General features: G+C 40.1%; 1 long non-coding RNA gene across 2 annotated transcripts in view; it reads right to left on the bottom strand.

Annotated features, from left to right (window-relative positions):
* The window catches only part of LOC147582354 (uncharacterized), an 862,122-nt gene extending 839,932 nt beyond the window's left edge, over window positions 1-22,190 (bottom strand). For both annotated transcript variants that reach the window (XR_015249015.1, XR_015249014.1), the window contains exon 1: window positions 22,066-22,190. This is a non-coding gene — a long non-coding RNA (uncharacterized LOC147582354). The remainder of the gene's footprint in view (window positions 1-22,065) is intronic.
* Window positions 22,191-23,405: the final 1,215 nt, after the last annotated feature.

Below are 23,405 nucleotides of genomic sequence, written 5' to 3' on the forward strand. Positions count from 1 at the left end.
AAGAGCTATCTTGCAGCTCTATTCTTCATCAATATGTTCCTTACAGACTTGCTGAACACAACAAAATTAAAACATCTCTTTTTCACTGGATTTCTCCAAAGAAGAAAGAAAGCAAAATTTAAAAAGCATTTTTAATAATCACAGAAATCCTTGGCATGAAAAAAAAAAAAAGCAATGTATCAGAAAGTATGCATGAAACTAAATTCAGTCCAAGGCCTGAGATTAAAAAGTTGTCAGGGCTACCCTTCTCATAGGCATATAAGTGATAAATTAGGACATCTTATGAACTTTGAGCCAAGAGATCTCGATTTCAAGTCTTTGTTTTGGATAAGTCAAATTCGCTTGGCTCCAGATCCACATTGTAAAACAGGACTACCTCTCCAGCCTGCCTTATAAGACTATTTTAAGAATCAAATTCATGCATTCTAAAATGTATTTTAACAAACACTTTTTGAATGTCAGTGTTCTAGACATCATTTGTACAGCCCTCCTAGAACTCACATTCTAGTAAGAAAGACAGATAAGGGCACCTGGGTGGCTCAGTCAGTTGAGCATCTAACGGTTGATTTTGGTTCATGTCATGATCTCAAGGTTCATGAGATCGAGCCCAAACAGGCTCCATGTGCTAACAGTGCAGAGCCTGCCTGGGATTCTCCCTCTCCCTCTCTCTCTCTCTCTGCTCCTCCCCTACTCACTCATCCTCTCTCTCAAAACAAATAAACAAACATTTAAAAAAGAAAGAGCGAAAGACAGAAATCAAATAACTAGATGGATGTATACCTTCCTGGAATAACGAGTGCTCTATAAGGAAAGTATACCAGAGTAAGGGGACACAGAATGACAGGGCAGGGACACGTTGGTTGGGGGAAGGGAGGCTAGTTCTCTCTGAGGAACTGGTTTCTGAGAAGAGATCTGAGTGAAGTGAGAGAGTAAACTGTGTTAACATCTATAAGAAGAACATTCCAGGCAGAGGTGTTGCAAGAGAAAGGCCTTGAGGTAGGCACATGCCTAGGATTCACCCCAAATGGCATAAAAGGGTGGCATCATTCTTCATAAATTTTAAATGGTTTGTATTTATCACTTTGGACCTTGAAAGAGCGTCACTCTTTGATGGATTACTTTATCAACTGAGCTAACTTTGCCACACACGTGCACACACGCACAGTGCACAGCTTGTCTCCACCCTCTATGTCCTGTGATTCAACAGTCCGGGATTTCTCATTTTCCTTAGACATTAACAGTGAAGCGGTAAGAGCAAACAGTACCACAGAGACCTCCAAAGTCATGACTTTTGTTGATTTTAAAGCACTAGCCAGGCCCTTGTTAAAACTGTAGCCTAACCTTGGTTCTACCATTAGAAAAGAAGACAGAAAACTTAGAGATGAGTAAACACAAAAATGACAAACGTCAATCAAAGGATTTATACAGGAAAACTAAAGAAACAAATAAATGAGTTAGGACACACATGGAGATTATAAAGACAAACCATAAAGAGAAAGAGGACAGACCAAGTTTTATTTGTTAAATGACAGCTGAGGTTGGACCACTAGAGTAGACAATGATATAACCAGATCCCTAGAGAACATTTGGTTCTATAGGGATCTCAAAAATATTCAGCCCACAGAGAGCTTAAAAATAACAGGAACTTCAACATAGTGAAATCCGCAGCTACAGTTTTAGAATTCCTTTTCCCTGACCCTCTCCTTTGCTACTTACATCTGCCCCTCAAGCAGACTCATCTGCCACCTCAAACCCGGTCCTTCCATAGTCTGTTTCTTATCTCTCAAACATTGCTCCCAATGCTTGCTCTCTCCTATGTTTAATGCCCACCTGTTTTTTTGTTAGACATCTCTCGTGGTATGTCTTTCCGTGCTAGTTTCTCAATGTATCCGTGAACAAACTAATCTTCCCTCTCCCCCGAATTAGTTTTCCTTCATGACTCCACATTTTCAGTTCTGCGCACCAAAATTCTTGGTAACTCAGGCTCGAATCCTCAGAGACATCTTTGAGGCCTCTCCTCTCACCTCCTCCAAAGTTCAATCAATTATTAAGCTCCAATAATTCCCCCCTGAATGTCACTTGTCCCCTTCCCTCTGTTGGCCCTACCCCTCTCTTGTCTACAGAATATCGAGTGTCTCTGCAGCATACCTCTTCCTCTGGCATCTCTCCTTTTAACATATTTAATACAATGCCACCAGGGGATCTTCCAAAGTATACCCCCAATCAGGCCACTGCCCTCCTCAAAAAATCTTTGAAGGTTCTCCATAACTCAGAAACTAAAACACATGCCCCTATGCCTCGAGTTCAAGGTTCTCCATAGTGAAATCTAAGCCCATCTTTCCAGCCCTTTTTATCGTCCCCTTCTTACCCTCTCCCACATACTCACTCCAGCCTGTGAAGTGGCCCACTGTCCTCTAAACAGCTCCCAGTATTTTTCCTACTACTCTTGATTTGCACAATATTCTAACCCAGACTTCCTTCCCTATCCGCCTTCTAATATCCTATTTCTATTTTCAAAGCTGACCCAAAACACCACCCCAAGAATTGGTTCCCCAAAATAGATGTGATCTCTCTGGCTTCTGATTCCTGGTGGTACACTAATCATGCATGCATCAGTTCACTCCTCCAGCGAGTATTTGGTAAGTACCTACTATGCATTTTACCTCACATTATGGTTAATTATGTCTCCTTCTGTTCCTTCACTTCCCACTTTCCTCTCACCCTACTAAACTGAAAGCTCACAATCATAAGCGCACACAGTTGGAAGCTCACCAAAGATACCTGAATACAAGTATCTTTCAGTTTTATATTCCCTTTAGAACCTACCACAATGGCAGACATCTAGAAAACTAAATGCATTTGATCTGAATGGAGAAGTGTTGGACTGTTGTGCCCTAAAGGGGAGGCAGTATCTCAGCTCTCGTGAAAAAGAGAGAAATGGAGTGCACTCATCCCACACCTCACCCCCATCTTAGAATTCTCTTCCCTTGAAATCCCATAGCCTATAGAAAGTTTGCGGGCTCCATCACATTGGTTCTTGCTCCCTTCCACTGGGGTCTATTACAGTGTGGTTAGACAAGAACATGGGCCTATAATGCTCTTATATCCAGTCTGCAGGTCTTGTCTTAGAACGAAGCCAAGCTAAGGGGACACAGAACACATTCCAGGCACCTAGTAGACTTAGACGTCACAAGGCAAGCTGAATGAAAATCTCTGGCTTTGAGCTCATCAGCAGTAGAGGCTCATCCACTTTAAGGTCAATGAGGTCCTGGGGAAGCCATGCCTGAAAACCCAAGTCCTGGCTCTATTTGACTTCGGACTCCTGACAAGATATATGAGATCTGTCAGAACAAGAGAAAACACACTGAGAGAGAGAGAGACAATATAAAAATAAAATAAGGAGATGTTAAACAAAACAAAACAAGGTTCACCTGGGGGTTGAAGAAGTTATATGACCATTTTGAGAAAATGTCAATTTGTTCTATCAGTGCCTCTAAAACTACCCCAATCACATATCCAAGGGGATTAGTTATAAAAATACCAAAAGATAAGTTTGTAAAGGAATGTGGTCAAAATTAGAAATCAGTACCTGTATAAGTTTGAAGAGTAGATCATACATCACTCTAATACTCTACCACCTAAATTCTATGAAAAACCCAAATTTGAATAATTCTTGGTCTCCAGATTTAGGAAAATTTGATCTTGAAGAATACACAAATATTTTCCTTCTACAATTCAACATGTTCCAAATACTCTGCATTGACAGTTCCTGCTATAACAGAAGGTTATTTCTGTTTTTGTTGATGTTCTCTGACTTTAGGTAAGAAGTATAATGGCATTTCATTTAGAATTTCATGTGCATTCCACTGATGTCAGTAGACTGGCATTAATTATCCTGGAAAGGAATATTTGATGTATCTAAAAAAAAATCAGTCATGTGGAACAGTACACAGCCTCAGGTTTTAGGTATGAATTCTGAATCTTAATTCAGAAAGCCTGATACTCATATAACCCCCACTGTGTAAACTCTCTGACCTTCAGATAAAGCCTCGGTAATGTTTTACATTTATTCCATAAAGCACTAGAATGAGAGACAGTGTATGCTTTCTTCCCTGAAGCTTTCATCATTCTCCAGTGTTTTATGGCAAAATTTGTTTCAATTTCTGAGCTGCAGAGTCACAATGCTATGACCAAAATCTATGGGTCATATTTTCTTTATATTACAGAAGATCTGGATTGATCATCTTTTTGTGTGCAGTATATATCCGAGTAGCAAGGCATGTTTCTCCATTGTATAAAACTTCTCTCAACAAACACCCCCAGCAATATATTTTTTAACACCTAACCCAAATGCAACTCCCACAGATAATTTCTTTCAGCGTCTAACAATCCATAAAGCTCAAAGTGTTCTAGAACTTTTCAGAACTATAGTCTGATACTATAATTCATGCTGCATGCCTACACATGCATGCAGGCACACACACATTTTAAGCAGTCTTTCAGCCACTTCACCAAGGTATCTCACGGGTACATTCTAAGAACCAAGATGGACAAGTGGAGGCAGGATAAATTTGTTTGTGAAATGAGGAGCAAAGGAGACCCACAGAGACCATTCTAGAATAGCAGTAATCTGTGAACCAAAGAAGCTATTCAAAGAAACATCCAAGACAAGGGAGACCAGGTAAAAAACCATGTCCCCAGAAAAGACCTTCAACTGGGTTAAGCAAGTCTGGGAGGGTGAACAGAAGTCTCAGGCTTGAATTCCCTGAAGCACCAATATGTAAAGCAGGACCACACTGCACAGAAGATTGGGCTTTGCTTGTAGGTAAAGAGGGTACTCTTATAGCCAGGATGGCTATTCACATACATGGTGTTTTTTTTTTTTTCAGGCTAAATGTCCACTCTGAAAAATATGGTTATGAAATTGTCATATACTCAAAAGACTGGTATGCAATTATTAAACATGATGTTAGTAAAAAGGTTCTGATTACATGGGGGAAAGCATATATTTTAATAATAAATAAAAAGAAGATAGCAAACTAAGGAGATGCAATAGAACTGCTAAAAACCAAATTATGTATAAAAAAGAAGGCTGATAGAACTGGTGCAGCCACTCTGGAGAACAGTATGGAGAGTCCTCAAGAAGCTAAAAGTAGAACTACCCTACCAACCAGCAAATGCACCACTAGGTACTTACCCAAAGGATACAAAAATATAGGTTTGAAGGGGTACATGCACCACAATGTTTATAGCAGCTTTATCAACAACAGCCAAACCACAGAGAGACCCCACATGTCCATCGACTGATGAATGAAGATGTAATGTGTGTGTATGCATGTATGTGTGTGCGTGTGTGTGTGTATATATACACATACACATATGTACATATATACATATGTATACATATGTATATATGTACATATATATCATGGAATATTACTCAGCCATCAAAAAGAATGAATTCTTGCCATTTGCAATGATGTGGGTGGAGCTAGAATGTATTATGCTAAGCTAAATAAGTCAATCAGAGAAAGACAAATACCATATGATTTCACTCATATGTGGAATTTAAGAAACAAAACAGATGAACATAGGGGATGGGAGTGGAGAGAAGAGAGGGAAACAAACCACAAGAGACCCTTAATGACAGAGAACAAACTGTGGGTTGACAAGGGGAAGTGCGTGGGAGATGGGCTAGATGGGTGATGGGTATTAGGGAGGGTACTTTTGATGAGCACTGGATGTTGTATGTAAGTGACGAATTCCTGAACTCTACTCCTGAAGCAAATATCTCACTGTATGTTAACTAAAATTTAAATTTAAAAAAAAGAGAAAAAAAAGAGGGCTGACAGATTGCACCAAAATGTTAATTAAGATGTTATAAATGATTGTAATGTTTTTCTTTTTCATCATTATTTTGTTTTATTGTTGCTCCATTTTCTGCATCTGTGCATTTTTTAAATTTTTTTTTTACTGCACATGAATTATTTTAGTAATAAGAAAAGTACTAATAAGTCTTGTTTATTTTTTAGGTCAAAACACCCAGAATTGTGCTGTCACAAAAAGAGCTCAGAAGTGGGAATCAGAGGTCCTGAGTTTGAGAACAAACCTGATGCTGTCTGATGGTGTGGATTTAAACAAGCCACCTAATCTCTGTAATAATAACCATCATCTTCTGACCTAGTGAACATGTACTCTTTGCCATGGCATCTCATGAAATATTCACATCAGTGAAGTAGAGAGGTCTTGTTCCACCATCACATACATGATGAAACTGAGACATGGAGGATTCAAATAACTGCCCAAGATCAAAGACCTAGCAAATGGCAGAACTAGGAACAGAACTCAGAACTGCCTGTCTCTTGACCTTTTCAACTGTAAAATAAGGATATGCTGTGAGTCTCGAACTTGTCTACTTCTGCGTTCCCATGAAGGCAGGACTCCCTTAGTTTTGCTCACTGATATATCTCAAGCACTTAGACCACTGTTTAGCACATAGTAGGTACTCAGTAAACATTTGTTAAAATATCTGCAAAGGATATTGAAAGCATGGTTTTAAGAGCTCTGGAACGGCTCTCAAAAGTCACCTTCTACAAGCTGAAACTTCTTCCAAGTTTCATAGTTTAACTTAAAACTTTATGTGGACTTTGTGTTCTACTTCATAATATTGCATACGTGGTTTAATAACAACATCACAGTATGTAGTTTAACCTAAATATCATTTTTTCAAACTATTCAACTCATAAGTAACTTTAACCCCCTTTCCCTCACCAAATAAGTAATCCTGGTACTCCTGGAAGATTCAATATATTTATCATACGGTTTCTAGTATGCCTGGCACAACTCACATACCACCATAGTTGGGCTAAGGGGCTTGGACCTAAGTGGCCTCAAATGTTCTCACCAGCTCAAAAATGCTATGCCTTTGGAACAGAGTACAATCCACCAGAGAAAAGTGACCTGGTGACACATACAGCGGAACATTGTTGTTCTGGACGTAAAGATGTTATGTATCCCATCTAAGGCTACATTAGGTTTTCTTGGAGAGCTGAAATTAAAATTAGTGCATGTTAAGCTTACAATGAACCAAACCCCTAGATCTTTCTTATAGGGACTGTTGGAAGTCAGCTACTCCTCTTATACTGGCACATTTTTATTTTTGGGGCATGTGTGCAAGATTGTACATTTTCTCCCTAATGAGATTAGCCATTAGGTTCAGGTCATCATTCCAGTTGTGAGCTTTATTGGACCCAGTGGTGTCATCTATGACAGTATTCACCGGACAGAAAATTGTCAGATATGCCTTTCACATCTTCATCCAAAGCATTCACAAAATAAATACATAAATAAAAATTAGGGCTTGCCACTAGACACCTTCACCTAGGTCAAAGATAAGTCATGACCAAGAGGAAACACACGCCTTACAAGGACATATCAAAATCCTAGTGTGGGCATGAGATATTTTTATATTTTTCAAAAGAACAAGAATTTGCTTTAAAGGAGTAGGCAAACTGAACTAGGATGACAAAGAATAATTCATCAACGTTCTAGGTACTGTTGATCAATTACCTGTGACTCTGCCCATCTGCACTTTCATCTGTTTATGTCTACAGGATATAAAAAAAAAAAAAAAAAAAAAGTTGACCGCATGCGCTTCCAAATCAGGATCTCTGATGATCCATTCTAGTAGTATGTTTTTTAATGAGGCTAATTTGGCATTATTTAGTTTCATTGCTTTTTCTCTGAGAGTTCAAAAACAGTAGGCATTTTCTTCTGGAAGTTAAGATACATTTTGCTGGTATAAAGATTCTGGAATTTTCCTTTTATCCATCACTTTTAACATCACTTTTATCTATCCGGAGCAGATGTTTACAGAGCGCCACTTACACCCCCTCAGTCTTCCCTGAAGGTCACCACGCACTTTCTTCCTCCATTCTCTGCCAATGGAGCCTGCTGAATCCATGAGCAGGGCGGCTGCATCCCCCTGGGAGAGACAGTTCTGAGGCATGTCTCACAGTCAGTCTCTCAGAAGGACCTAAGACAGCACAAGTGAAATTCCCAACCGGAATAATTCGCTACAATGTACCTCTGCTTGCTTTCCTCCCTTCCTCTCACTTTCCCAATCCCATTCTGTTTCCTGGGATCACTTCCCAAAAACCTACTTGTACCCAAATCCTTATCTCTGAGTATGCTCTGGGGAAAATCAAAACTAAGGCACAATCTCCAACCTCACACTGTTCCATCTGTGTGATTTTTCTAAAATTACTGAAAGTGTTTTCCCAATCACATCAAATGTTGTTTCACTACCCACAGCTACAGTGTGCATTTGTGCATACAGACTAGAAATCACTGAAAACCTATGTATGGGTGCTTTCCTTCCACTGTTCCATCCTTTTGTGCCTCAGTGGCCCTTAGTCATGTTTATTTTACATTTTACAACATAAAAGTCATTCTTCTTGCTAGAGAAGAGGAAAACAAAATAGCAGTTAAGCAGTATTGTCTCGCGCGCGCGCAAGACACCTCAAGGTCATATTGAAAGTCTTCAAAAAAAAGAACCCAAGGTTAAATATATAAATATATTTCTAAAACTAAGCAATACCCAAATATTCATTTGAAAAGTTAAACTAACCATTTATAAAATAGTTAGCACCTATCTGTAAGTTACTACGAGACTAAGCAGTTTGGCAAGTGGGAATATTGTTTTTGTTATCTAAGGGTCTAAATCCCAAACTAGGGTTCTATTATTCTTTGAACAAACACTTCTTTAGTTCCCAAGATGTCAGGCACTGTGCTAGAAAATGGGGAGCTACATCTAGGAACAAGATATGCCCCCTGACAATAAGGACTTTACACTTGAGTGGACAGTGTTGACGGTGGGTATGGAGAGAAGCAATTCATTTGACCATTCCACATCAATTCCTACAGCCATTCAAGTAGAACCCTGAATTTCTATGCTAAATTGATACTTAATTCATACCCTAAAGCTTCTGAGTCCTTTTTAAAAAACTGGCATATTCTTCCTCCTTCACCTTTTTACCCAGATGATAACACAGAATATTCCTCACAGCTCCCAAAATTCTTTGTGATGTTCTATTCCCTCTTAATTCTCTTCCACTGGGACGTTTCATTCGGCTGAAAGTAAACGGCACCTTATTAAAGGTCCGAGAAGATGATGCCATAGGCAGAGGCACTGAGGGGAATATGCTGAGTCTATGGAAGATGATTGGCATGGGAAGCCTGCCAAATTAGCACATTATGTCCAAAATGACCACCTTGTGGTCAAGAACATCAGCCTTAAAAAACAGAACACCAAGGGTGCCTTCTCTGAAACTGCCACAAAGCAGATCTATTCCAAATGTGCCTTGCACTGAACTGCATTAAATCCTGGTAAGAAACTGAGGTCCCACAACACTGGTTTCATGCAGTAACTCAGCAGATTTAGGAATATGTCACTTCAGATACTGCCTGTCTTTGCAAGAAGCCTTTTCAGGCTGAACACAAAAAGTTCACTACAGACATACTGCATGTGATTTTGTACACCGTTTATAATGACCTTTTTCAGAAAATGCACTGTTGACATGATTCATTCTTTTTTTAGACTAGCATAGCAGTCGCTTTTAGAAAACTCAGCTATTGAAATACCTGAGTTTAAAAGAAGAAAATCCGCTTCCTATTATGTTTCTTTCATTAAAGTGAGTCAGATGTATCATTGCTATTTAAGTAGAATTATTCAACAGATTTGTTCTGGAAGAAAAACACTTCAGGAAACACAGTAACAGGTTTTCAAGCCCTTGCTATGGAAAAAGTATCTTAACTAATGTCCTATTTCCCTTCCTCCAACTGAATAAGCCTGATATCCACTGGCTAATGAGATGATACATTACAGAGACAGAGACATTTTGGTTTTCTGCTCCTTTAACTAGTTTTGTGGCCTTAAGAGAGTCACTTAATCTTCCTGAAACTCAGTTTCCTCTTTTTCAAAATAGACTCCTTAAGGATTAAAAGAGATGATATACTTACAATACCTGGCATAGAACTGGTACTCAGTAGACTGACTGATGGCAATGGAGTTAATAATTGCAGTAGAAGCAGCTATTCCCTAAGACAACTTGCAACTCAGGCCACTGCTCTGGTGCTCGTACAAGCTGCAAGCTCCCTGGTTCTGGGAGTCCACAGCTTTGGGAGATTTCCTATTAATTTTCACTCCTAGTATCTTAGACAACTGAAGTTTTCATGCACACCCAGTGAATCAGGATCAAGGACAATACCAACTTAATCCAGTTCGTGAGGCTGTCATCCCAATGACTCCAGCATGCCTACATGCAATTTATCATTCATAGAGATTTTTCACTCCTTATGATAGAGGGTAAGGAGAAGTCCTCATCCATCCCAGAATGGTCTCTTTTAGGAGATGCACCTGTCCAGCAAATACTGTTTACATAAATCAACTCTTACTTATTAAATCTTACTATTTAATCATATTCTTATTTAAATGTGAGTTACTCTGAATGTTAACTCCTCTGATACGGGTATTTTCTAACAACATTAAATGCTAAAGAATAAAAAACTATCCTGTCCAACAGACAAAATGTTTGATATACATACAGGTCAATGCCAAGACATGTGACACTTCTAGACTAAACACTCAGTGTTTGTCAGATTGTTTTACTCGTCAGCCATATTACTGTATAGTAAAATATAGTGTCAAAAAGCATTTATTTGAAAGGGCATTTGTTGGTTTGCCTGCCTCTGCTGTAAGACTAATTAGCCATGACAATTAGCATAGTTGCAGATCTGAAAAGAAATACGATTAACTGAAACGAAACCATGCTACAGGCAAGTCATTGTAAGAAAAATGAAGCATGAGACCTAACACAGGCAAAAATGCTGTACTTCCTCAGGCTCACAGGCACCAAATACATCCTTTTTGACACTTGGTGGAATGATAAACATTTTACAGTCTGGTAGGTACTTCTTAAAATTTTTTTTTTCAACGTTTATTTATTTTTGGGACAGAGAGAGACAGAGCATGAACGGGGGAGGGGCAGAGAGAGAGGGAGACACAGAATCGGAAACAGGCTCCAGGCTCTGAGCCATCAGCCCAGAGCCTGACACGGGGCTCGAACTCACGGACCGCGAGATCGTGACCTGGCTGAAGTCGGACGCTTAACTGACTGCGCCACCCAGGCGCCCCTGGTAGGTACTTTTTAAAGAGAGCTTGCACAAATGGCATTTTAATACCGAAGATAATCCAAATGTATAAATGTTATACATTTCAAGGAAAACATTCAGACAATATGAAAGAATTCAGAGACAAAAAAAACTCTACGTAAAATTCAAAATTTACAAGAAAATCAATATGAAATCTTATTTTTGGACATGTGGGTATTGCTGTCCCACATTTAAAACAGGTCAGAATTCTTCATTGATAGTTCCAAAATATGAACTCTAAACAGAGTTTGGAAGCAGAAGCTTTTTTGTAGCAGAAGCATTTCCACACACCGGTTTCTATGGTTTATTCTATGCATAGGTATTCCAATAGACGAGTAAAGCACATGAAATAAGTTAACAATTTGTCATCTGGTGGCACCTTGGACCTCTGCAATTCTTTAAAGGGCTTTCATTGTTTCGGTTTGGGGGCTCATTGGGACCTATAGTTTCCTCAGATTATGGATTTCTTTTCAGAACAGTAAATAAGCACACTGTATTTTTTAAAGGGAATAAACAGCAAAGATGAAATTTCACTTGCTGTGAAGGTCATGACCACCACCATGAGAATAAGTTTCTTCTTTTTAGGTGAGAATTGGAATGAGTTTATGATGACCTCAGTGTAGAATGTCATATCTCACAGATGAGGTTAAGCCAGAGAAAGATATTAATGCTCAAGGTAGGGCCATTTTACCAATTCTCCACAACCCACCTTGGTATTTTATACTCAGGTAAATTATTTTCCTCTTGGTTAAAAAAAAAAATCTATTGCTCTGTGCTCTATGGGTTTTTTTAAAGCTACATAAAAATAAGAAATTTAGTCTTGCTGTTTGCCTCTGAAGCAGGACAGATGTTTAAAAAATTACACTTAGCTTCAATATATGCAAATCTTATTTTTCCTAAAGGGAAAAAATTGCTAATGATGTTCTTGCAACTACAAAGTTCTCTTCACCTGAGGAGGTCATTTTAAGAGTTATTTGTTATGCAAAGTGAATACAGAATTAATGCAGAACCGTCGAAATTGTTTCTTGGGCATGTTATTCTAATGATGGCTAAATCTGAGGAAAATTATCTAGAAATGTTCATTCCAGGGATTCCAATCATCAGTTTTACTGAGTCATCAATTCCTTAATTACTCAATAATATACTTGCTACTTTACCCCATTTCTATTGGGAATAATCTCTGTCACCAACTGGGTGAGTGCTTTCATCATTTTTAAACAGCGAAAAATAGGAACATTTATAGAAACTATTACAGTTCAGAGAGACTTATATCAGTTTCAAAGAGAGAAGACACAGTTTAGGGAGAAAAAAAAACAATCTACGGAATAGGCATAAATTTAAGACCACCAGTTCATTCCTTTCATTGTCTGTATGTTTGAAAAATTTGAATGATACTTGAAAGACTTGAAGAGTGCTTTGTTTTTTGATTCAATAGTCAGTTGAGAAAAACCTTGTCCATTAAGTGAAGAAAATCTCTTCACTTCAATCTCTCTCTTCTAGGCCCAAAGGAGCCTAGATGAGACGGAGACCTCATCTTACTCTTTATTTCCTCCCAAATTCTTTTTTTTTTAAATATATGAAATTTATTGTCAAATTGGTTTCCATACAACACCCAGTGCTCATCCCAAAAGGTGCCCTCCTCAATACCCATCACCCACCCTCCCCTCCCTCCCACCCCCCATCAACCCTCAGTTTGTTCTCAGTTTTTAAGGGTCTCTTATGCTTTGGCTCTCTCCCACTCTAACCTCTTCCTCCCAAATTCTTAGCACAATGCCTGGCATTGGGAAGTGACTCTGTGTATTTTATCCCTGGAACACACCGTGATGAAATCTGACACCTGACAAACTCGAGATTTTTTTTTTTATGCCATTGAAAATATAAGGAGAAAGAAAAAGTAAAATCCTACTGCATACTATAAACGTAAGCACCTTATGGAAAGTAACAATTTGGGCTAATGTCAGTGGAAGTATGTTAACAAATAAGGAGCTAGTTCTTTAGGGCTGGTTTGCCTGGGCTTCCCAGATAGACTCGGATTCATTGACAATCATCTAAAGGTGCTCTATCATCTAAATTTTTAAATTTTTTTTTCAACGTTTATTTATTTTTGGGACAGAGAGAGACAGAGCATGAACGGGGGAGGGGCAGAGAGAGAGGGAGACACAGAATCGGAAACAGGCTCCAGGCTCTGAGCCATCAGCCCAGAGCCTGACACGGGGCTCGAACTCACGGACCGCGAGATCGTGACCTGGCTGAAGTCGGACGCTTAACCGACTGCGCCACCCAGGCGCCCCTCATCTAAATTTTTAAAGAGAATTTTCTAATCTAAAATTCTGCAGTAACGGGAATTAAACTTAAGGAAAATGGTGAAGTGTTGGGCTGGGTGAAAATACTATGAATCAGAATTGTGAACTGTGTCTCTCTGTACATGACTGCCAAGGTTAGCATCAACAAGCAGGCCACTTCTGAGACCCAAGAGTGAATCAAAGAGGCAGCTGATTTGTCACTTTAGTTATCTAAGCTTAATTTCCTTATTTATAAAATAACATATCACATGCCTGACTATAGGATTACTGAAAAGATTAAATGCCCTAGTGTGTATAAAACCAATGCATAAGCTATTTATTGTATATGGCTATGGAATACAATTGTTCGTTATAGGGATTGCTTCAATAATTCTTCTAATCTGGCCTCCATGGTTTGGGTGGAAGTTCATGGTGGAGTGGGAATATACCAACGCATGGAAACCAGACGCCTTCTAGCAGTCCTTGTTCCTACCCTTTCTAACTGGGTAGCTTCAGTCAGTATCTTAACCTCCCTGCTTTGGTTTCCCACTGGGGAAGAAAAAAAAAAGAACTATACTATGTTTACATAGCTGAGGCATTTAAAATAATCAAATGGAAAAACGGTTGTGAAATGCTATGCAAAACCAAGAGCTTTCAGCTAAGAGGAGCACATTTGTGTCTTGAAAAGTGAGTGACAGAAAGGTAAAATGACTCATGCCAGGATGTTCAGCTGACTGTTGTATATGGGAAGAAACTAGGCTACAGACTAGTTTCAAGCTCCTTCTACTCTACTACTTATTTGAATCAGTAATCAGGTACATAAAATACTGGTCAAGAAATATATAACACTATATGAATTTTCTAATATAAAAGAAGAAAGCAAAAACTATATGCATAAATAGGTTAAAGTAATATTCAGACACCGAGGCATTACTGTTCAGTTACATTTTTTATAAAGCAAAACACATTTACTGTATATATTTGACCATGACTTCACAGACTAGTTCTCTAGTTACTACTGGTTTCCAGCCTCTCATCTACTTTCCATCAAAATTAAAAGCTCTTTATTTCCAAGTCTGTTTGGGTATAGCTGCTGTTTGTCCTGCTTGTACAACAAAGGATTGATTTAAAAATTGATCTCAGTCTTGCCCAAAATGTTCTTGAGCATTAACTAACTGGAAAAACAACCTGACTTTCTTGCAATCAAAGTTTCTAATGAACTTGATCTATTAAGGAATAATGAGTTGCAATTGCTTGTTTATTTTTTGTTTTGATGTGTTTTATTTTTTAAATTATACCAACTTACTACATACAGAACACCTTTCCTGGTGTTGTTGCAAGTTTCTACCGAGTTCAGGTTAAAAAAAGAAAGATTTTTTTAAAATTCTGTTAATACTTTGAGAGAACAATGCGAAAATGACTTTTTCACATGCTGGTTGACTGCAAAATGTTATATTCTGCCTCTTTTGTATTCACTTCTCTCACAAGGGATAATCTTTATGACTTATTCAAATTTACTATTACGACACCAAAAAATGGCTCCAAACAAAATTGCTGATGCTTGTTTGCACACACAAAGGGATTTGAAATATATGAATCTTCACATTAGCATAGTTTGCGAAATGTCATTCCATTATGTGATACCTTCCTGTTCCATAACTTGGGTCGACATCTGAAAGAAATCACTCTATTATTATAAAATACTACAAAAGTACCCTCTTTCCAACAAAAATTTACCTTTTACCAGATTTGAGACAAAAATCTCAGAAACTCTGCCTTGCTCCTTCCTTTAAAGCTCTTAACTACTGCCCTACTAAGCTGTAGCTATTTGTTCACATTTTCCTCCGACACTGGGTCATAAACTCCCTTGGCAGGGCCCATGCATAAACCATCTTTATAATCCAAAGAGCTTAGCACCCAGGAGGTGTACCAAAAGTGTTGGCAGAGTTGAGTTTACATAACAAGTGATGTAAGCTACACTTTTATAACTTCATCCTCTGTTTTTTAACCTCCTGTGGAGACAGAGAAGATAGCCCAAAGAGCATGCCCTTCACCAGCCATAAACACCTGCTTAGCCTGACTCCTTCTGGAGACCAGGATATACCTGCTATTCCTTATCCTCACACCAGCACAACTATCTAAAGACACGGCAGTGGGGCGCCTGGGTGGCGCAGTCGGTTGGGCGTCCGACTTCAGCCAGGTCACGATCTCGCGGTCCGTGAGTTCGAGCCCCGCGTCAGGCTCTGGGCTGATGGCTCGGAGCCTGGAGCCTGTTTCCGATTCTGTGTCTCCCTCTCTCTCTGCCCCTCCCCCGTTCATGCTCTGTCTCTCTCTGTCTCAAAAATAAAAATAAAAAACGTTGAAAAAAAAATTTAAAAAAAAAAAATAAAGACACGGCAGAAAGAACCAACACATTCAAGGGATCAGTAGCTACCATGACCATATATCCCAATTTTCCAAGGATAGGCCCTCTTAACGTGCATTGTCCTGGCATCCAGTTTGGCCTAGTGAATCCCTTTTGCCCTCAAAAACGTTGTCTTTGGGCTGATTACTTATATGGTCCTCTTATTAACAGTCATGCTTCAACTGTGCCCTTTTTTTCCTCTACTTGTACACCTTGAAGGGAGGTTCTGGAAACACCAATGATAGGCTAAATTGTGCAGGGATCAAAGGGTAACTGGAGGTTGAGTGGGACATTTTCTGTTGCCCCTTAATTACCTAAAACCCAAAACTGATAGTAAACAGACATAGAGGAAGTCGCGTTTGAAACAGAATGGCCATTATCAAGAGTTAGAAGCCTATGTCAAAGCTCATTAGGAAGAGACAAACCTGCCCCAATATTGTCAAATCACCAATCCAGCCCCATCCAAATCCCTGGCCCTAGCACTCCGTTTAGCATATAAACTGAAGTGGACAGAAGAAAGAAACACGGGAGTCCTGAGTTACTGGCCTAGAGGGGGGACCAGAAACCTAAGTGGAATTTAAACACATCCCCAGTGATGGGGGAAGCTCCCAGGGGATCATTCAGAGAGAAGAGGGCAATCTGAGAAGAGACCATGATCTCATTTCCTGAAGGATGTCTGCTTATTCAGAAAACTTTGAGATCCTCCCCACTGCACCTTCAGAACCAGGAGAAGAAAAGTGGCAAGAGAAAGAAGGACAGAGAGAAGAGGAAACTGTGGAGGGCCTAAACATGCTCTACTTGGAATGGCAAAAAGTGTGTCTTCCTCCAGGGTCATATGGACACAATAGAGAGAAGCTAGGCTTAAGCTGTCTTGCCAGTACAAGACCCAGAGAGGCTGGCTGCCAGGAAAGGTGCATTCAAACCTAAGTCTAAACCAGAGCCAGATTTTCTCCAACTGTGTGGTAAGGAGATACCATGCCCTTCACACACACTCTCCAGAAAGGATCATCCCAAATACACATGAACTTCCAGAGAGTCAGCCTTTGGACATCTGTCACACAGAGGCCATCAGTAGCTATTCAATGTTGTCCAGACTGGCAGTAACAATGAAGAAGCCACGCGGGGCAAGTTAAGGAAAAGACACTAGTAACTTTCTCCTCCCCACTTACCAGTATTAGTATGTAAGAGGAACTAGAAAAAGGAGAAAGACACTGACGACGAACCTCAGGGACAACACAACCCTTCTCACTCCAGGTCATCTAGAGCTATAAGATGTAAGTTAGGCAGGAGTGGAATTCTAAACAGGATGGATTTTTGTTTGTTTGTTTGTTAACCTAGAAGTGACTGGGAGACTTCACATGTTTCCCAATATGTCACTTAGGAAGCCATTCAGAGATAAAAGTTGCAATCAAGAGTTGAAGGAAATAATGAGAGTGAAGTAAAATTTCAAATTTGTACTTTACCAAGATGAGGCTAGCTACAAGAACTCAAAATCAAGATTTTTTTTTTTGTTTTACGTTTGAGCTCTGCAAATTAATCAAGTGCTCAGAGACAAGTGTTCAGGGTTTTTATGAGCCTGGAAAGGTACCCTGGCTTAGCGTCCAAGCAAGGACTGACTTCTAGTCTGCAGCCTATGTTTATGTCCTTGCATTAAATGGCTGCTCAGCTATTCACAAATTCATATCAATGATTTAATTTAACAGCATCTGACCCATCGATCAGAACCTGGCTGTGGCCTCAAAGCCTTCCCTGTTTGTTTTCCCAACCACTTTCCAAGGTCATGTTTTTTCTGCTCCAAACCCCTGCCTAAGGCTTCAGAGGATTCCCAGCAAGGACACAGTAGAGGGTGTCTTCTGCCTGGTAGTCTGACTCCCAGGTAGCAATGCTTTCTGTCTTGATCTTCTGCATCTGTTTCCCCTATATTTCGGTGACTCAAGATTTGAGAAAAGGAGAACCTTCCTCAGAAAAATGCTGAGAACTCCTCGGGAAAGGTAGTCTAAGGGCCATATTTGCTGCACTTTCAAAGGGTATTCTTTCGAAAACACTCTGAAATACTGTATTAGGTCTACAGGTTTCAGAAACTGCTCTGATAAAAATGGTTTAATCTTAGCGTGAGTAATTTCAGTTAACAGTTTAATCTTAGCATTAATAAGTCTCCAACCCAGGCTCACTCAGGATCAGCTCCCACTAAGCCAGAGGAGTATAAAGACAGCTGAGCTCAGTCAAAAACTGGTTAAGTATTAACACTGTACCTATCTTACATGTGAGTGTCATGAACCCTTTTTTTTTTTTCCCTGTCTTCCCCGTAGCCTTGTCGCTGATGAGTTTCGTAGGAAGGTCTTCATATGATGGAAGTCAAATTAACGGTTGGCTAGGGTCACAGATCTCTTGGCTCCTGACTTTAAAAGGAACTTGGAACTAACCCCAATGTTTCCATGCCTTTCTTGGCTTTTGACTCAGCAACATTCAATTTAATGTACATCACTGTGCCAATCTTTTTGGTCCATGGCTACCCACAACTCCCATTCTGGGAGAAAGATTAACAATAACAAATCCCCACAAGTACTATAGTCTAAGTTTCAAGGAACACAAATTCTCTTCCCTACACTTTCAATACCTCTCAAATTACATGGGTGGCCCTAAACTCTACTTAGATGTACTGCCAACCCTTTAAGTTTCAGAAGATACGCTGTAACCTCAACCAGGTGTGTGCATGCACGCCCCCCCCCCCCCACCGACACAAACACACACATTTCACCATCACTATGACCACCACTACCACTGAGCCAAGTGTAAAATTTGGAAAACAAAGTACCAAACTCTGTTGCTCACCAGACAGCTGAGAAATAGACTGGAAAGAAACTCATTGAGCAGAATAAACCACAATGAGCAAAACACATCTTAAAATATTTGAATAGGACTTTAACGATACAATCTGAACTAATACACTTAATTTTGGTTTTTGCAGTTGTATCTGTTCTATCTAAAACTCTGTGTTTTCTCATGCGTTGTTGGTGAGAAGGCAAACTGGCACAGCCACTGTGGAAAACAGTACGGACGTTGCTCAAAAAATTAAAAATAGAATTGCCATAAGATCCACTAATTCTACTACTAAAATACTAACTCACAGTACTCTGGTTTCTCTTCAAATCGTATAAATCATTCGCCTTTTAATTTTTTTTTTTTCAACGTTTTTTTATTTATTTTTGGGACAGAGAGAAACAGAGCATGAACGGGGGAGGGGCAGAGAGAGAGGGAGACACAGCATCGGAAACAGGCTCCAGGCTCCGAGCCATCAGCCCAGAGCCTGACGCGGGGCTCGAACTCACGGACCGCGAGATCGTGACCTGGCTGAAGTCGGACGCTTAACCGACTGCGCCACCCAGGCGCCCCCTCATTCGCCTTTTAAAATACTAATTCACAGGGATTCATGCACCCCTATGTTTACTGCAACATTATTTACAACAGCCAAACTATGGAAGCAGCCCAAGTGTCCATCCATAGATGAATGGATAAAGAGGTGGTGGTGGGTATACACTGGAACACTACTGGGCCATAAAAAAAGGAATGAAACCTTGCCATCTGCAACAACACAGATGGACCTAGAGGGTATAATGCTATGTGAGATCAGTCAGAGACAGACAAATACCATACGATTTCACTCATGTGGAATTTAAGAAACAAAACAAAGAACAAAAGAAACAACCCAAGAAACAGACTCTGAACCATAGAGAACAAACTAATGGCTACCAGAGGGAGGTGGGTGGGGAGATGGGGGAAATAGGTGACGGGGATTAAGAGTGCACCTATCATGATGAGCACTGAATAATGTATAGAATTGCTGAATCACTATATTGTCCACCTAAAACTAATATAACACTATATGCTAACTATACTAGAATTGAAATTAAAAAAAGAACACTGAAAAAAATCTATGGTGTTTTACGAGGCAGGAAAGAAAGCTACCAGTATTAGACTGCCCCACACGTACCCCCAATCTGGAATATTTAGAACAGAACCAACCTTCTTGCTAGCCCTCTTCCCGGTCTTTAGCATGGTTTCACCACCCCACAGTCATATTCTCAAGAGGTTTTTCAGGAAGCCTCTAATATTCTTAGAAAAATCACAGCATCCATCTGATGTGAAGGGAAACATGCTTACTGAAAGACAGGTTGCTTCATGTCCTGAAAAGAGCATGAGCTTTGCAGTAAAGGCAGACGTGGGGTTAGCTCCTGCCCTGAGCTATGACCATTTGGTCCTATTACTTCCCTAAGCCTCAGTTACTTTATCTGTAAGATACGGTAATGTGATCCCACCTCGGAGTGTTATACTGACTCTAAGTAATATATGTGAAAGAGCGAGCACACAACACTTTTTTGATAAATGCTTTGCATATGAATTTGTAGCTCTTAAACTGAAACTGAGAAGCAGTTTCTGGACATTTTAATTATATAATACTCAATATCATTCAAATCTGCTATAAAAGTGCTTTGGTTCAGGAGATCTCATAAAATAGCTCTGTGAAACATCATCAGCTTTCTTTCAATTCACAGATTGTTATTTGCCCTCTAAAATCACCTGAGGAAGCCACAAGAAGATTTGTTTGTACACAGTTCAAAACATAATCAAGAATCTGATAATCTGCTGTGCTGCAACCCAAAGAGAACATAAGGGGGAAAGATGATGAATAAGGCATCGCTTCTTTGATCACATTTTCAACACAAGAGCAAAATTCAGTACTGTTTAGCAGCTTACAATGTTTAACATCTATGCTCGTAATAGAAACAGAAAACTATTTCCAAGACCTCTTTTTTACTTTGTTTACACAAATTCTGCATTTCTAACCCCACCTCCATGGAAACAACATTTAGGCAAGGAGCAGTCAAAAAGGTTTAAAATCCCAAGTGGCTGCGATCACTGTGGCAGGGAGGAGGGCAGGAGAAAAATCTTTTTCAATTCCCCTCCTTGCATTCCTGCCCCCATTCTAGAGACAAACCTCTTACAGGCCAATTATAAATATAGACAGATACAAGCCTGGTTAAGACAAAGGCCCGTAAAGGAATGGATGAGCGTTATCTGCGTTTCACCACCCAAATAACGACTGCAAAGATCTGCTGACTTAGAAACTGAACTCTGATGACCCTCTAGTCTAGCCTCTCACACCATGCAGAAATTTCTACTGTAACATACCTAAACCCTCCCAGTGAGAGAACTGCATTAACTTCCTGCCAGGAAACCCATCCTATCCTGCTATAGCTTTGAAACTCAGGTCAAGCTCGGGAAAACTAGGAACTACAGACCTACTTCACTTCATAGACAGGGTCTTGAGACGAGCTGCCAGAGCACAAACAAGGAGGAAGCCAACTTCTGGAGCTCCACTGATTCCCAATTAGGTGTCTATTTGACAGGCCTAACATTGCAGCAATTGTAACATAAGCAAAAAGTGGTTCTCCAAAGATGATGTTCTCAGCAGACAAGCATGCCAAGGGTGAAGAAAAGTAAAGACTTCCATCAGCTCCAAGGGCTCTAAAGGGTGACTCAGCCTGGTGTTTGAGCCTGAACTTCAATGGAAAAGAAAGATCCCGACCCCCTTTGTTTTATCTTCCTTGGCCTAGTCAATACCCAATTACCAGATTGGCACCTAAAGTGTGTGGAGCCCAATCCTAGACCAACAGGGTGTGATCCCCCTCGATTACCCCTCTTTCCTCTGTCGAAGGAAGACCTACTCAGGTGACTTCTTCCTCTCTGACAGAGGACTAATTGGGGAAGCCTGTAGAGTGAAACTGGCTTTATTGCCTGCTGGCTTGGTAATTAAGATGACTGGATGTTAAACAGAATTACTGGGATCACTTTGCAAAATATACAAATATAAAATGATTACACTGTCCACCTGCAACTAACATAATGTTATATATGTCAATTATATATCAATAAAAAGAAAATGGCCTTACATTTTGACTTCTCACGTGAATTCATGAATTTTCTAACGCAAAATTTACCTCCAACATCCAAAACACCAAGAAAACTGGGCTTTACCAACAAGTTACAGTGCCCGTGTCTAATTTATCTTTGTACCCACAATGTCCAGAGCAGTGCCAAGCACACAGCATGCGCTTGGCAAACATTAGCTGCCCTAAGCAAAGGACTGAAATGTGTTCAAATACTAACCTTCAAAAGCATTTCTTCTTGCTGGAGATGACTAGAATCATAGGGTTCTCCGTACAGTTTCTCCATATCCGCAAATAAGGTTTTCGTACTCAACAATTTGCAGAAGGAAAACCTGAAGAGAGTCCTGACCTAAGAAATTCAAAAATAGGGGTGCCTTGGTCGGTTCTACTTCAGCTCAGGTCATGATCTCACGGTTCGTGGGTTCGAGCCCTGCATCAGGCTCTGTGCTGACAGCTCAGAGCCTGAAGCCTGCTTCTGATTCTGTGTCTCCCTCTCCTTCTCTCTCTCTCTCTCTCTCTCTCTCTGCCCCCCCCCCACTCGTGCTCTCTGTCTCTCAAAAATAAATAAATGTTAAAAACAAAACAAAAAATTCTTTGGCATTTGTTCACTTGATCTATGTGCAATAGAACTTTTTCTTATTTATATATTCAGGACATTGCTCAAATAGGATCTTACTAAAGCTCCACGTGGACAGTTGTTGAAGTTGGCTAAAACTTACCTCTCATTTTGGACTTTTCTTAAGCCAAGTTGCAACAGCATGGCTTAAAAAAATGAGGGAGCTCTTTATGCAGGTGACTCTGACAGTAAGATGTAGAAAGCAGAATGACAGCTTCTTAGAGATCATTCTGCCACCCGCCAAAGGGGGTATATCAGAAATATCTCAAAAGCATGTGAGAGAGAGAGACAGAGACAGAGAAAGAAATAGCCCTCGGGGATTCTTTTAAAATAAAACATAAAACTCTATGCCTATAGGTGGTGTTAGACCACATCTCCAAGGCCTTCCTCATGCTAACAACTGAAGAGATTTGGCACCTGTAATAACGATGACATCTATTTTAATGTGATCTTTCTAAACTTAGATATGAGGTCACTCCCCTGCTCAGGGAGAGGGATGCGAAAGATTCAACCCTTCAGGACGCTGAGCTGAGATGCCCTGTTGGCTGAATTGCCTGCTGTACACACTCTGTCAGACGGCACAAATGTCAGCAACTTCCCCCAGTTTACAGGGAAGGCCCCCATCCTAAGCCCACCCTGGGACGTGTGGCCTGTCATCGACACAGAGGAGCAGGTGGCCTTCGGGGACTTCGACGTTGGCAGGGGGAACTGCTAGCCCTCTCCCCCACCCCTGCCCTGACTGTTTTGTGGGTTTTTAAAAGGCCTTTAGGGTTTGCCCCATCCAGGCAAAAATAAATGAATAAAATTTTGTAGGGTTTCTCACCAGCATGAGCTCAGCAGGTGGCTCCTAAGGGACGTAGGATTACTAAACACTTTCCCACATGCTTTACATTCATTGCGTTTCTCTCTTGTGGAATTTCTCTTGGGCATAATATGGTTAGATT

This window comes from Puma concolor, chromosome A3, assembly GCF_028749965.1.
Source record: "Puma concolor isolate L17-30 chromosome A3, mPumCon1.1.hap2, whole genome shotgun sequence".
Classification (NCBI taxonomy): Eukaryota; Metazoa; Chordata; class Mammalia; order Carnivora; family Felidae; genus Puma; species Puma concolor.